Source organism: Podarcis pityusensis (genome assembly GCF_964106645.2).
Source record: "Podarcis pityusensis genome assembly, chromosome: W".
Taxonomy (NCBI): Eukaryota; Metazoa; Chordata; class Lepidosauria; order Squamata; family Lacertidae; genus Podarcis; species Podarcis pityusensis.
The window spans coordinates 32,141,091-32,157,784 of NC_138045.1; the positions used below are offsets into that span (position 1 = coordinate 32,141,091).

Genomic DNA, 16,694 nt, shown 5'->3' on the forward strand with positions numbered 1-16,694 from the left:
CAGGCCAGGAGGTAAAAGCACTAGTGTTTGCAGGTTCCACAATGGCCATTTTCAGAAATACTGCCGCAAAATGTTGTAGCATGAAGTGCCACTGCTGCGGCTCAGGATTATGGCCACTTCCTTTCCTTTCCCCATGCCCACCCCCCTTGTCTCATCTCCCCCACCCCCAAAGGTTGGTCAGCCTTCTTTGCCCACTGGGCTTCTGTTTTTTGGGGGAGTGTGTGTGGGCGTTCCCTCTACATTCTTCCGCCCAAAATCCCACCACCACCACCAAGCATGGGTGGGACAGTTTTGGCTACATAAACAACAGCACACATGGAGAGCTGTTATTGCTGTGGGTATATAAGAACGATGATTTGCCAGGAATGTACAAAGTGTAAGAGGACACAGGTCCCCTGCCCCATGGGAGAGGGAGATAGAGGCCGGAGTAAACATGGGGGTGGGGGAAGAGAATCTGCAAGTACTCCATTGCACATATTTAGACTTTGGGTTGCAGTTCTCTGAACACTTACTTGGGAGGAAGCCCTATGGGATGCTAAGGGACATCACTTGTGAGTCAGCCTGCGTTGGATTCCTGGCTAGTTAGACTTTGGTCGTTATTGCTTATCCTTCTGTGTAAAGCCAGCACCCAGATATACCATATTTATTGTAATTTAGGCAACAACTGAGTCCATTAACTGCTTTAAAGCCTTAACAGCTGATTGCTCAAAAGTCTTTCTGATGGAGGTTGTCCCCCACCGCCCAGCTCTTGAACCTCCTTGTTCCCCTGACAAGATGGTACTTCTTGGGGGTCCTGAGCCCTGCCCACCTCCCCTTTCTTCCAGGTGGACATGTCGACCGTTGCCATGCAGGCGGGATCCATCCTGAACAACTTGGTGCTGAGAGCGCAGGAACTGGTGCTTCACTTCCATTCTCTTCAGGTGGACAGGCAGGAGTTTGTCTGCTTGAAGTTCCTCATCCTCTTCAGGCTTGGTAAGTGCCAAGGGGTGTGGATGGGGCAGCGAGACACCTGGGAAGAGCAAACAGGGGCTGCCATGGAGAGCTTTGTGCTTCAGCCCCCCCACCCTGAGATCTCAACCACATGAGGTGTTTGGAGGAGACTTACTTTGCTTATAGGTTCGTCTGCCTGGCAGGTGGGGCTGGAAGCAGAGCCCCCATTGTCTTTGCCTTCTCCCTACTGCCAGAAGGACGTGATAAGAGCCTGGCTGCTGGACCAGGTCCATCTATTCCAGCCTCTTGTTCTCATAGTGGTTAACCAGCTGCCCAGGCAAGCAGGACATAAGCAATGAGCCCCACCCCCTCTTGTGGCTTCCAGTGATGGAACAAGTTACCCAAACCTGACTGTGCAGCCACCCAAACCGGGCCCCAAAATCCCCCAATTCCTTCTTCAAGGATTCATTAGCTAAAATCCATTAGCTTGAGCTGTATAACCCATTAGCTTGAGCTGTATAACACAAACCCAGCTGTGTAAACAAAGCCTTCTCCTTTATAAGTCCATGAAGGCTTAATGGATGGCCTTGTCAGTTCCGAGTGAAGACGCGATGGCTCTGGGACTTATATCCTGACCACGCTGACGCACAGACCTTGCAAGACAGGCCTGTCAGCCCCCGCGCCCGGGGATGGCTCCAGGAGTACTCCTATAGTTGGGTGACCTTCTTACCCCAAGATAAGAGTACAGGAACAGGAATATCTGTTCATGCTCAAGGATGTAAACTTACGTGTACAAACTCATGAGGGTGGACTCCTGGGGAGGGAGAAAGGGGACCTGAAGGGTATATAAGCTGTATGTAACTGCTCTTTAAGTGTGCTCGCTGTGACTGATCACGCAGTGCCTTTCTGCTATCCGGAAAGCAGAAATAAACTCTTTCTCTGAACCAACCCTCGGTGTCTATTGACTCCTTCCTCCCTCCCGGGAGCAACGCACACCCAACCAATGGGAAAGGTCTGAATGGCTACACCAGCAGCTGGTAATCTGGAACATTGCTGGACAGGCCTTTCCAAAACATGGATGTTGGTGGTCTCCTTGAGCATGTTGCTGAGAGCTGAGGGGGTGAGGGGCAGTTCCTGTTCATCTGTGTTTGTGTCCAGAGGAATTCAAGGACAGCCTCGGATGTGGTCAGCCACACTGGAGATTGCAGGAGATTCCAGCCCTGCCTATTGCCCAGAGGAACTGTGCACAACATCTGACCTTGACACAATATATGCAGGGAAATGTGGGAGTGCAGTCTGCAGAGGAGCCAGGTTTGGCTTGTCTGGTACCTGCTTCTGATCCCCGCCCCCAAAGACCCCTTCTTTCTGCTCAGAAGTTGATTTGCACCAGTTCAGGCAGCCTTGCCTCCTCCCCTCCTGCGCATGGCAGTGGAGCAGGGCCGTCTGTGTGGGTATGAGCGACACCTCGCCCCCCACAACCTCTCCTACAAATAGTTGCACCAGCAGTGGTTGAGGGTGGTATTGGCTACATCTGCTAGGCCTGCAAGGTTGCACACCAGCCCTGGGGCGGCAGGGGTCAAGCAGTGACCTTTTCTGCACTGGGAAGCTGCCTTGTTAGTGCTGAAGTCTCAGGCTCTTGGTCTGTCCGGCCCAGCGTTGCCTACACTGCGTGACAGCAGTTGCTGCTCTTTGGGGTCTCAGGCTTGCGGTTTTATCCCAGCCTCTACCCATAGAATGCCATTTGGCAACTGAACCCAGCAACTGAAATGCAGAGCTTCTGCCTGTTCTGTGGAAGCGCTCAGCGCTGCAGTTCTCTGAGGAAAATGACACCAGCAGCAGTATCCTTCCTGACGTTTGCCAAAACTGTTGTCCAGGCTCCTTTGAGAAAAAAGGTTCAGAAAAGTTTCCTCCTTTTGGCAAATGCTGTGTTTGCCCATTTCATGCCTAAAACCTGCCCAGGATTCTGTACCTGAATTGTGCAACCTGAATGCAAATCAAGCCTCTTTATTTTGCATAAATCGAGCCGTGAGGCTGGATGAGGCCAGTGGCCCACCTAGTCCAGCCTCCTGTTCCCACATTGGCCAGCCAGGTGCCCCTGTGGAAAACCCACAAGCAGGGCTTGAGCACATGAACACTCTTCCGTCCTGCCAGAGCTATAGCTAGGTGATCTTGCACCCCTGGCAGAACCGTCCAGATTGTGCCCCCTAGCCATGGACAAATTAGCTCTTCTTTCCACCTCTCCCCCCCCCCCATTCAATTCACTCTCTATTCCTATGAGGCAATAATCAATATTTATATTTATGGAAAGGCTACATTTCCTGGTGCATTGGCCGGGAATTCGCATTCCCCGAGGACGAGGGACAAATGTCCGAGGCGTCACCGCAAGGCGAACAGCTCGGTTCGGCGTTGGCGGCTCCAGCGCGCAACCTACCAGTTTGTAGGAGGAACCGACCACCCCGTTCTTGAGTGGAGACGCTGCGGCAGCAAGAGAAAGAGAGCGGCCACGCAGGAAGAGGGTACCCAGAGGAAAGGTAAGCTCCACAGGGAATTTGTGGGAGCTAAGGGGCCTGATCAACCCCGACCAGTAGGAGCAGTAGAGTGCCGCCGGTTCCGGTAGGAGCAGTAGAGTGCCGCCGGTTTTGGTAAAAGGGGATAGGGGAGGTGAATGGGTGTACGGGGACACTCCAGCGAATGTTTGAGTGAATGAGACGCTGGGGCTCAGAGCCACTGGCGAAGCGGCATGTGGTCCTTGAGGTGCGGTTTCTGACGACGCGAGTGTTAGGATATTTCCGTTCCACCTTAAAAAGGAAGCAGGTTGTTGTGTCACAGCCTGCATATTTCCTGTTCACAGGAAGTTTATGCTTTTGTATATGCTTTCATTTTCTCTCTGTGCCTGAGACATCGAAGCAGGCAGTCATGTTTTTTTTCTTTGTTCTGATCAACGCTGAATAAAAGTTGTAAATATGCTCTCCTGAGTGCGTCTTTCGCTGTACGAACTCTCCTGATAGAGCGTGCACGAGCTCTGGAATGTGGCAAGCTATTTCCGAGGCTTCGTGTCGCTAATTGACCGATACTGTATCTATGGGAGATTGATGGATCATCCGGAGGCGACGTGGAACCATGATGGCCTATGTCTCCCTGGCAGTATCCCAACAACAGGTTTCGGGCCCAGATTCACGGCACTTACAGGAGAGTAGGACTGCGAGAGACTGTGAGGTATGTGGAGAAAAGTAAGACTTTTCTGTTGCCGCGGCAGCCTCTTTGAACTCCGGCAGATTAATTGGCCTGGGAGCCGCGCCAGAGGCTTCGTGATTTATGAGTTGCCGAGATAAGAAGTTTTTGAAGGCATACAGGCTCACGGCTCAAGTAAAAGCCTGGAATGGAGTTTTTACAAGCCTCAGATGATGGCACTCAGTGCCCAAAGTTAAATCGGCACAATTATGTGACCTGGGCTGTGTGGTGTGAGAGTTTGCTGCGTCAGTTTGGAGTGTGGCATACTGTGTGTGAAGCCCCTCCAGTTCCTCTGACAGATAGATGGAAGACCCAAGATTCAAGGGCCATAGACGTAATAGTCTTGTCCGTCTCTCTGGAGGAAATTGCCACACTGGCTGGCAATACGACAGCGTGTCAGATGTGGAATGCTTTGAAGGTAGCCCATCTGCCGGTCATCCCAGCCCAGAGTTTGACTGCATCGGAGGTCCTGTCTGTTTCCCAGAATGAGAGTGAATGCAGGGATGCCGAGGGCACCGGTTGCAGGCTGCAGGGGGAGCTGACTGTGATGTCATCCCAGGCAGCATTCCAGCCTCCAGGGGGAGCCAAGGAGTCGGCAGCTGAGAGCTCTGTTTCTCATGAGAACCAAGGTCATCGTCTCTGCAGAGGCCGGAAGGCCAGAAGTAAACAGAGACAGAACCCTGCAGATGGCCCAATACAGAAGGGGGGTGAAAAGCCCAAGCCAGGGAAAAACAAGGCTTTGTTTGCTGGCACAGCTTCACCAAAGGCTAAAGGCAAGTCTGATGGCCAGGAGCAGGGGGGCAAGCAGCAGCCAAAGCAGGTGGAAGACAAGGTTTTGCTTGCTGGAAAAGCTGCTCCAAAGGCCAAAGCCAGATTTGTTGTAGATTCGGGATGCACCCGCCATCTGGCAAAAGATAAGCATCTGTTTATCTCCTTCACACCTCAAGATCGAGAGATCCACCAGGCTGATGGAAAGACGTTGCGGATCGCAGGAGTCGGGACTGTGAAACTGGCAAGTCTGCACACAACCATCAAAGATGTACTTTATGTTCCAGATTCTGCAGACAATTTGCTCAGTGTCCCACAGCTGACTGGGCGTGGCTTTGAGATTTCCTTCAAGAGGAGCGTCTGTGTCATCAGGAAAGGCAAAGAGGACATTTTGCATGCAAAGTTTATAGATGGTTTGTTCTGTATATATAACTTATGATGACAATGCTGTTGCTTTGTCTAATGTTGATTCTTGTTGTGTTGCACAAACTAACAAAGTTCTTCATGCAGGATGTATTCACAAGGCACACAGAAAATTTGGTCACATGTCTTGGCAGGCGCTGGCCAAGATGCCTGGATTGGTTCAGGGTTTGAACATCAAGCCCTGTAAGTTTCACATGAAATGTGTATCTTGTGCAGAGAACAAGGTGAAGGTTGCTCCAAAAGGCAAGGAGTCTAGCAGGCAGGCTTCCAAACCCTACCAGCTAGTCCACGCAGACCTGGTTGGTCCACTTGCGCCCTCTTTGGGTGGAGCAAGGTACTTCATGGTTCTAATTGATTCTTTTTCCAGGTACATTCATGTGTTTATGCTCGAGCAGAAATCACAAGCGTTTCCTAGGTTCAAGGCATTCTGTGCTTGGTTGGAGAATGCTGACAGTAAACGTATCGGCTGTCTCTTTACTGATCGGGGCGGGGAATTCACTTCTCAGCAGTTTGAAGCTTTCCTGACTGAGAAGGGAATCCAGCATGACCTCTCAGTGCCTAGGTCGCCATGGATGAATGGACTTGCTGAGCGAGCAAACCAAACTTTGCTTCAAGGCCTAAAAACCTTGTTGCATGATGCCAATCTCCCTGAGAAGTATTGGGGGGAGGCTTTGTCCACGTTCGTTTATTCCTATAACAGGAGACTGTCGTCACCTATTGGCTGTACTCCCTATGAGAAGATGTTTGGTAAGAAACCTTACATCAAGCACATGAGAATCTTTGGTTCTGACATGTGGGTACACACCCCACAGAGCAACAAGCTTGGGAAGCGTGGGGCACATGGTTTGTTCATGGGGTACGAAAAAGGTTCATACAGGGTATGGATGACTGACTCTAAGTCCATTAAGTTCACAAAGAGTGTAGAGTACAATCCTAAGTGGGGGGGAAATGTGGGAATTTTCCAGAGTTACCCAGAGGAAGATGAAGGTGATGTGAAAAAAGCAGATAATGTTGAGGTAGAAGAGGAAGCTGAGGATGATGGTGATGATGATCAGAGTTCAGATTCCAGCTCAGTGGGTGGTGCTGCTGCTGATGTCAGCGACAGTGATGACACAGCAGACTACAAGAGCGCAAAGGCCTCAGTCAGACCATCTGATGCGTCTGACAATGAACTGGAAGAACCACTGTTCGCCATTGGTCACTTTTCTCCTAAGAAGGAGGAGATGAGTGAAGAAGACTTGCGTATAGTACGCAGATCTGAAAGGGCGACCAAAGGCAGACCTCCAAAGAGATTTGCTGATGAGTTTACTAAGACGGCAACTGCTGTTCTTAGTAGCTCAGAGAAGGTATGGGAACCTTCAAGCTTCAAAGAGGTTCAGGAGTTAACCTCTAAAGATGCTGAGCCTTGGCTTAATGCCATGAAGGCTGAAGTTGATTCCTTGAATAGGAACCAAACTTGGGAGCTGGTACCGGTAGCCCCAGGAATGAGACTGGTTGGCAGCAAATGGGTCTTCACGGCCAAGACAGACCAGAATGGCAAGGTTGTCAGACACAAAGCCAGATTGGTTGCCAGAGGTTTTTCACAGGTACCAGGACAGGATTACCACAAGACCTACTCACCCACTGTCAAGTATGAGAGCATTCGGCTGATGCTCAAGATTGCTGCAGAGGAGAAACTGCACGTTTCCCATCATGACATTAATACAGCTTTTTTGTACGGGGTTTTGGGGGAGGAGCTGTTTATGCTTCCACCTGATGGAATGCAGATACAGAAGGGAATGGTCTGTAAACTGCGGAAATCCTTATATGGTCTCAAGCAGAGTGCCAGGTGTTGGAACACAAAACTCACTGAGTCGTTGCTTTCTCTAGGTTTTCACCAGGGCAAAGCTGATCCATGTGTGTTTGTCAAGGAGGAGGGGCAAAACAAACTGTATTGTTTATGTTTTGTTGATGATCTTCTGATGTTTTGGAAGAATCAGGCTTTGTACCAAAGCACCCTAGCTCAGCTGAAGGAGCACTTTGACATGAAGGATCTTGGTGAGGTATCCAACTATCTTTGTTTGCAGGTGGAGAAGGACCAAACAGGTAATTTTCTGGTACACCAGACACAGAAAATTGCTGATGTATTAACCAGGTTGAATTTGGTTGATGCAAACCCAGCAGACACACCAATGGTGACAGGTTACCAGGTAGATAGTACTGCTGAAGCGTTTTCTGACACAACGCTGTACAGATGCATTCTAGGCAAGTTGAATTTCATTGCTAGATGCTCAAGACCTGACATAGCTGTAAGCACTAACCTGATTAGCAGACATGCCAACAATCCTACTGTTCAGGATTGGAAAGCTCTGAAGCGCACAACCCTCTATTTGAAAGGGACTTTGCATTACAGGCTGAGGTTCACCAGTCAGAAGACTGGAGGTCTTGAAATCTTTGCAGATGCTAGTTTTGGAAGTGACACCACGGATGGTACAAGCACTTCTGGAGTATGCTACATGTACAACCATTGCCTGTTTGACTGGTTGTGCAAAAAGCAGATGACAGTAAGCCTAAGTTCCTGTGAAGCAGAACTCAATGCTCTGTCATTTTCACTCATGGATTGTGAATGGTTGATGCACCTGTTTAAGGACATCAGAGTTTCTGTGAAATGTCCTATACAAGTGTATCAAGACAATAGATCTTGTTTGGCTTTGCTGAACTCAGAGAGTTGCAAGCAAAGAACCAAGTACTTGCAGATTAAGCTACATCGTGCAAGAGAGTATTCAGAAAGGACTCATTCAGGTGTCCTACATGGCAGGAAATGAAATTCCTGCTGGTCTAAGATTGTTAACAGAGAACAACTTAAGGTTTATGTACAGAGGTTGCAATTGGGTTGAACCACAGGTACTACAGGTTACACGGAAAGGGGGAGGATGTTAGGATATTTCCGTTCCACCTTAAAAAGGGAGCAGGTTGTTGTGTCACAGCCTGCGTATTTCCTGTTCACAGGAAGTTTATGCTTTTGTATATGCTTTCGTTTTCTCTCTGTGCCTGAGACATTGAAGCAGGCAGTCATTTTTTTTTCTTTGTTCTGATCAACGCTGAATAAAAGTTGTAAATATGCTCTCCTGAGTGCGTCTTTCGCTGTACGAACTCCGCTGATAGAGCGTGCACGCCCTCTGGAATGTGGCAAGCTATTTCCGAGGCTTCGTGTCGCTAATTGACTGATACTGTATCTACGGCAGATCGATGGATCATCCGGAGGCGACGTGGAACCATGATGGCCTATGTCTCCCTGGCAGTATCCCAACAGCGAGTCCGTCCAGGCCACTGACAGGACGCGGAGAAAGGTGACTGAGTGAGAAACCACATTAGGTGAACAGAGTGTCCCGAGTCATGGGGGGGGGAGCAGTAAATCGACCCCCTTGCAGTGCTTTCTGGACAATTGGAAGGACGCCACAAAGGGAGATGATTGGGGGTTTAAATTGAAGAAAGAAAGACTCTGAACCCTATGTGAAGTTGAGTGGCCGTCCCAAGGGACGGGGTGGCCCAGTGAAGGGACCTTTGATGAAAATCTAGTCGACCCCCTATGGCGCAACATCCTCATTGTCCAGGCAGATCAAATTCCCTATATTTCCATCTGGAAAACCAATTTGGACCAAAATCCCCTATGGCTGAGGAAATGTAGAAATATACCCTCCCAAGCCAAGTTGTGCTCAGTACAGAAGCAAGTAGTACAACCAGCAATAAAGCCGCTGCTGCCACTGGTCCTGCCAGCCCCAGAAGAAGAGGAGGGTGGAGTAATTTGGCCCCCTCCACCCTACGCACCAACTGCACCAGGGTTGCCAGATCTGGGAGCGGATGGGGTTGCGGGGACTGGTCCTTCGCCCCGTGCCCAGGCTGAAGATCCAAATAAGGATTCCGCTACCTCTCCCCAACCCCCAAGAAAAGAGGATGAGGAGGAAAGCGAGGAGGAAGGTGATGTTGAGTGTGATGAATTCAGAAAGAACTTAGATAAGGAGGCGAAGTGGACAAACAAGCAGTCCGAAAGGTTATTTCAGTATATCGAACCATATAACACAAAAGTGGATGTAGCTCCTTGGGTTCTGAGGGCAGCAGAGTGCAAGGATGAGGATTGGCAGAAGAAGCAGAAGGCTTTAAGAACCGCATGGGACAGGGCAGCTAAACATAAAGAGACAAATAAACCTGAAGGATCCATACCCCTAGGATTGTACCCTGCATTGCCTAACTCCACTTTGGTGGCCCCGCTCCGCCGGGTGTATGACCCGTTCCGGAGCCCCATTCGCAACATGAGCAGAACGCAACCTGCGCCTGCGTGTCTGCACACGCGTGGGTCGCAATTCGCCGCTTCTGCACATGCACGTGACGTCATTTTGAGCGTCTCTGCATGCATGAGCTGCGAAACCCGGAAATAACCCATTCCGGTACTTCCGGGTTTCGGCGGTCTGCAACCCCAAGAAACACAACCTGAAGCATCTGTAACCCGAGGTATGACTGCAGTTCTCACTCAGGGCCACCAGTATGCAAATGAAGGACTGAGAACTGTCGCTCACTGACTGGTTAGCTAGTTGGGAGTTGTTACTGTTACAAGTTACTTAGTATTATATAAAGCAGCCAGCTAGGCTGCAGTCAGTCTGACTCCAGGAGCAGTTCTAACTGCTGTAATAAAGAGCTGAGAATCTAACAGAGCTGTGTCCTTCATCCATCTTCCCCACTATTTAACATGGAGCAAGAGCGGCTTTTGTGTGCCTGCATTCCCTTAAGCGATTGCAATTTATCTGACGCCTTCAGCAGACAAAAGCGGCACTGAATGCAAAGAACTCTTAAGGGCATAGAAATGGTCCCGGCAGCTCTGCCTGTGTGTGAGGCAGCTTTTGTCGCAGGACGGAGTCTTTGTGGCCGCTCTCTCTCAGTGGAGTGCGTCAATGTTATTTGGACAACATTCTTTATGCCTTACAGGAATGAAAAGATTATTCAAATATTCAATTAAATCGTGAATAGGGTTTCTTCTCCAAACCAGGTGAGTTGATCAAGACGAACCCTCTATTTTTGTGCCACCTCAATGTGAGATAAGATGGCGCCCGGCACACTTCCCCTGTGCCTTTGGACGCTCGTGCCGATAGAAAACGTGAGCTCTTTGAAGCTCTTAGCAGAGTTCTTTAGCAGTGGTAGAAAATGTTGCCTTGTGTGTGGATAATAAAACAAACTGAACGCAGGCTTCTTGCTAATCTCTAACAGCCTTTAATGAGAAGAAAAACATCATAAATCAGTCCCGGCGAGAGAGCAGACATCCTTCTCCCCTCTCAGCCAAAAACGAAAGGAAACTCACACACAAAGAAAGATTCCCGTATGTGAACCAAACTACGCCTCAGAATGTGAGACGTCACACAGAACTGTTTAACCCTGTAAGTTCTGATTCTCCTCACACTCAAAGTGTGTGTGGGGGGGATGGTAGGGAAGAGAAGTCTTTAGCAGCGTAACTTCTAAGGTGTGTGAGTGTGAGGACTGCGTGTCCCCCCCCTCTTTCTCCTGAAAATGAAAATCACAATACAGTGGTACCTCTGGTTGCAAATGGGATCCGTTCCAGAGCCCCGTTCACAACCTGAGCAGAATACAACCTGTGTCTGCGCGTGCGCAGGTCGCCACGTCTGCGTATACGCGTGACGTCATTTTGAGCGTCTGCGCATGCGCGAGCGGCAAAACGCAGAAGTAACCCATTCCGTTATTTCCTGGTCGCCGTGGTACGTATCCTGAAAGAACGTAACCTGAACCGAATGTAACAAGAGGTATGACTGTAATGTTATGCAGATGAAGAGATTCCATAATTGCGTGCCTGATTATCCCAGCAGTGACTCAGAAATGAAAGGGGGCAGTCAGCACTTCAACTGCTAAGCACAAGGCCCAGGTCAGGGGAATGTCAAAAGAGCCCTGAGGCAGGATGGGACCAGTGGCCCTCCCCGCCCTGCGTTCTGTTCTCGCAGTGGCCAGTGAGATGCTCATTATGGGAAACCCACAAGCAGGGCCCAAGCGCGAGAGAGTGCCCTCTCCCCTCCTGCTCTTTCCAGCCGGTTCTCCACCTGTGGGTCCCCAGATGTCGTTGGACTACAACCTTTTGGGAAGGCCTTGTTGGCCTTTAGTTGGGCTGGATCCAGAACTTGGCACGACTGAGAGAAGCATGTCCTGAGTGTTTTTATAGGGATGGGAGCCATGCAGTCCTCTAACTGCCATCAGCTGTGGCCAGCCTGGTCAGGGACTATGGGAGCGGTGTGTCCAGCAATGTTTGGAGGGCACCAGGCCTTCCAGAACTGCTTTACAGAGGACACAAGGGCAGGTCCCTGCCCCAAGGACCCTGCAGCCTAAAATTCTACCCAGGTGGGATGCAGCAGGAAGCAATATGTTGTTGTTGTTTTCAGTTACAGGTGGTTAGGCTCGGTTGTATCCCCTGGGAACTGTGTGCAAGCCTTAGGGTGAGGTGCCACTGAAGCCAGGCTGTCCACAGTTGTCTGCAAGACCCCTGGGGGAAGGAGATGTCTCTTGAGACATTGGCGGACACTTGAGGGCCTTTTGACAGCGAATCTGGGCCCTGAAGGAGGGCTGCCCCTCATGGTGCCCCCATCTCCAACATTGCTGCTGGATGCCTTGAGAGTCTACAAAATGAGAGCTTGCCACTGTCAGGAGTTCAGCCTACACTCGAGTAGGACCCTGGCAGAGACACATGCCTGACTGGCATGTTCTCCCCCTCCTGGTCTTTTGTTCGGGAGCTTCATAAGCTTTCTTCAGCCCGAACATCACAGAGACCGATGCCAACCGACATCGGCACACTTAGGGATCCGCAGAGTCTTCGCAGACCTCAGGAACTCAGCATTTTGGCTAATCTACAGTGGTACCTTGGGTTAAGTACTTAATTTGTTCTGGAGGTCCGTTCTTAACCTGAAACTGTTCTTAACCTGAAGCACCACTTTAGCTAATGGGGCCTCCTGCTGCCGCCGCGCTGCCAGAGCACGATTTCTGTTCTCATCCTGAAGCAAAGTTCTTAACCCGAGGTAATATTTCTGGGTTAGCGGAGTATGCAACCTGAAGCGTATGTAACCCGAGGTACCACTGTACTTTATTTACATACAGTATAAACACACACGGAGCACTGCAACATGGCTCCCTCCCTCTCTAGCATCAGACAGCAAAGAGAAAAAGAACAAAGGACAATAGTCCCACTTCATGGAACACAGTGACACAAACATCCTGCCGCCGTCACTTCCCACTCTGTGGAGTCAAAACATATACCGTCATGTGATAAACAATCCCATGACTGCAATCATAGATCAGGAATTCTAACAGCCACTTCTCCAGAGAAGGTTCTAGGAAGGGATCTCGAGGAAAAGCAGATTTGCAAAAAGGCTCCCGGGGGAGGGCAATAGCTCAGTGGAAGAGCTTCCGCTTTGCGTGCAGGAGGGCCTGGGTTCAATCCTCAGCAGCATCTCCAGGTAGGTAGGCCTGGGAGGGGGCTAAATATCTCCTGCTGTGGAGAGCCATGGCTGCCAGTACGTGTAGACAGTACTGATCCTTTTTTTAAGAACCCCCCCCATGCTTTATTAATTTTAAAAACATAGCATTACAAAACAAATACAAAACAAGATGCATCAAGCCACAAAGGGCAATCCAGTAATTAACACTCCCTACACCATACGTACATACCGAAAAAGAAAAGATTAAGTTCATCCATCGCTAATTCTCATGTAACTTCCGGTCCCCCCACTGTGGTTCCTAAATTTCATTACGCTGCGCACTTAACTTTTTCTCTCCTAAGTTCTTCTGTTATTTTAATTCTGTAATGATTTCTTAATTCATGCAGAAATCAATCCAGGCCTGCCAAAGAATTTATGTTATTACAATGTTTGTTTAAATATTCTCTGTAGATATTCCACTCTTTATTAAATACTTGATCTGTATGGTCTCAGAATCTTGCTAGTTCTGCATATTCTAGCATTTTATTTTGCCAGTCTAATTTTGAGGGAATAGAATCTCCTTTCCATACCTTAGCAATTAGAATCCTAGCTGCTGTTACTGCATACATAAAGATTTTCCTTACCTGTTTAGGGATTTCATTGCTCATTATGTCTAGCAAGAAGGTTTCAGGCCTCTTTGGGAAGGAACATTTAAACAATTTTTTAAGTTCATTGTAGATTGTTTCCCAAAATTCCCTGATTTTTTTGCCGTTCCACCACACGTGGATCATGGTGCCTTCCGCCTCCTTGCATCTCCAACAGATGTTTGATCTAGATTTATACATTTTGGCCAGTTTTACAGGTGTTAAGTACACCTGTAGAGCATCTTCATGAAATTCTCTTTCAAATCGTAGCACACTGTGAATTTTAGGTCCTCCTTCCACAACCTCTCCCATGATTCCATCTGGATGTTGTGCCCAAAATCTCTGGCCCATTGTACCATGACAGATTTTACTTCTTCCTCCCTGACCTCCCAATCAAGGAGGCACCTGTACATGTTAGAGAGCGTTTGTGTGTGTGTGTGTGTGTGTGTGTGTGTGTTTATTTATTTTTATTTTTATTTTAAATGATATTTATTACTTTTTCAAAATTTCCAACACAACACTACAAATAAAAAGAAAAAAAAAGATAAAACAATACGAATACAATACAAAAACGCTACATAGACTAACAAATCAAGCAAAAACAAACAAAAACAATTTAAAAACATCTCAAACATTTTCAATATCTTATATTTCATTCACTTATTTCCAGCGACTTCCTCACACCTCCCTTTTTGTATTCCACTTCTATTATTTGTTTCAGCAATTCCTTTCCATCTTACTCTGTTTTCTGTTCTATAATTATCTTAACACATTCTTGCCATACTTTTCCTTTAATTTTCTATTAATCTATTTATACTTGATTCCTTATGACATTTCTACTAAAGCCATGTAATTTCATTCCAACATTTTTCTAACATTCCTTAATTTTACAATATTTCTATAAATAGTCTTTAAACTTTTTCCAATCTTCTTCCACCGACTCTTCACCCTGGTCTTGGATCTTGCCAGTCATTTCCGCCAATTCCCTATAGTCCATCAACTTCGTCAGCCATTGTCCAACACTTCAGTGTTTTCAAGAAGCAACCATTCTCTCAACCAGCAAAAGGCAGATGGTTCACAACGAAGTTTAAAGGTCTGGCAGGGCAGGTCCACCTCCTTCTTTAGCATCCATCAATATCTTAAGCTTAACTCGAGGCTTCCTGCCCTGCCAAACAACTCTAGGAGCATCCCTCTGCCACCTCCTGAGACCCTCCATCCCATCCAGAGCTTGCAATGTTTGAAACAAAAGCAACATCCCCAGCAACACAGCAGCTCTCATCCCCACCACAATAACTCGACCCAACAGTAACAACTTCTGATTTGTCCATATTTCCAAATCCCCCTTCTCTTCAATCTAACATTCTTCACAGTTGTCCTTAAGCAGATTCACATTTTTGGCGGTCATACTAACCCCCAAATACCTCTCTTTCTCAACCAATGTTAGTCCTGTCGCCTCCTGAAACTCTGTCAGGCTTTCCTTTTCCAATTCAGATAGGGCTCTGGTCCTCAAATTCATCCGTTCTTCTTTAAGTTCAACCATAACGAATGCCAGCTTATGTCCATCAAGTTGTCTTTGTATGGATGGGACTCTCCTCTCCAGTTGTATTACTTTAGATTCAGCAGCAAGGGTTTTTTCCCTGACTTCATCTGCAGTTTGCCATATCAAAGTAGATTCCTGTATCAGTTTCTGGGTGGTTTCTGAATTGGTATTCACCTTTTGTCCCAAATTATTTAAACTTTCTACAATTAAATCAGTTTCAATATTTGCAACATCCAATTTCACATTTATCGCATCTGTTTTCTTATGGAGTTGTTCCAGCGAATCGTTTATTTTCAATAATGCAGCCACTAAGGCCTCCTCTGTCGACATCCCGTCTGTTTTTTCCTTTCCGTTTGCCATAACACTTAAGAGATTCAAGGTCAATTCCAAAGTCTCACACTTTTCTTATCTTGCAGCTGGAAATTCCCCTAGCCCAGCTCCTATAAAGTAACCAATTTCAAAAGCTTCCACTAGGGGAAAACAGGTTGTATTTGTATCGGTCAATATGTCCTCTTTTAAACACAGTTTCAATAATCCGAAGTTAGTTTCAATTTTCAGTTACTTTCCTCCTTTTTTAAAAACCACCGGAAACAGTAGAAACAATGCATTTCTCTTATTTACCTAGCTGTCAATGAACGTTCTAAGCGCTGTCAATGAACATTAAAAAAAAAAAAAAAAACCCATCAGTCTTACTAGCAGCCCGTTTCCAGGGTCAGAGCGGCGGTGTTTTAAGCCTCTTCGCTCTCTCCCGCAGGCATACTCAATCCGCAACTTCCCCCTCTCTTCTCCTGCCTCCAAGAGGGGGTTTATGTGAGGAGAACCTGAGCTTACAGGGTTAAACAGCTCAGAGTGTATGCTCTGCCTACTGTTGGGAGGGGGGAGGTTCATCATTTCCGAGAGCCTCAAGCCTTTGTTCTTTCTCTCTACTTTCGCTTTTGAGGAGAGAGGACGTGTTTTCACGATGCTGTTCACTGTGATAGATAATGGATAGTCTGCTGTAAATAAAACTGCTTTTAGCTGCTAAGATCTTGAGTGGACTTTATTTAAGCACACTGAAGAATGCTCTGGAGTTTTTTGCAGTCTTTCTCCTGCCGCTGTTGATCTCTGCTTTGCTCAGGAATGTGGACTTTGGAATGCAGAGGCCTGGCCGGCCAGAGCTGCGCGATGGGAAGCGTGCCGGACGCTTATCTGAGCAATAAATCAATCTGCGTAACAGGTTATGGAAGACAGTTACTGCAATTAGAGGAAGCCTGCTTTGAAGTGCTGTGTGCTTAAAAAGGCTGAGAAAACTGAGAAGCTGCTGTTTTTGCTGCCGGAAGGAAAAAAAGTCCTGCTTTGAGGCTTTGCCTGGGAGAAAAGCAGGGAAGCTGGCTGCAAGCTGTGTGCTGCAAAGAGCCACTGGAGGCCTCTCCTTTGAAGCTGGCTGGTACGCGTGAGTACTTCAAAGCCCCGATGGGAGCTCTGGGGGAGGAGATGGCTGAGCTCCAGGACTTTTATGATGTCCCGTTTGAAAAGCTCACAACCCAGTCCTGGGATATCTGGGTTAGAAGAGTCAGGGTGTGGTTTTTGGCCACAGGGTTCTGGAGTATAGCCCAGAAGGAGCCGGCCACACCCATGCCAGTTGCTGCTGAAGATGGCGCAGCAGACCTGGAGGCTGCTTTGCTGGAAGATAGAGAGCAGAGAATGCAAAGAGAGCTCTGCATGTTGAGAGCAAGC

At 47.9% G+C, this 16,694-nt stretch overlaps 1 pseudogene across 1 annotated transcript in view; it reads left to right on the forward strand.

Moving 5' to 3' along the window:
• LOC308467655 (steroidogenic factor 1 pseudogene) overlaps positions 1–16,694 on the forward strand; it is a 50,125-nt pseudogene that overhangs the window by 12,968 nt on the left and 20,463 nt on the right. The window contains exon 2 of the transcript in view: positions 825–972. The product of the transcript in view is annotated as a steroidogenic factor 1 pseudogene (transcript). The remainder of the gene's footprint in view (positions 1–824; positions 973–16,694) is intronic.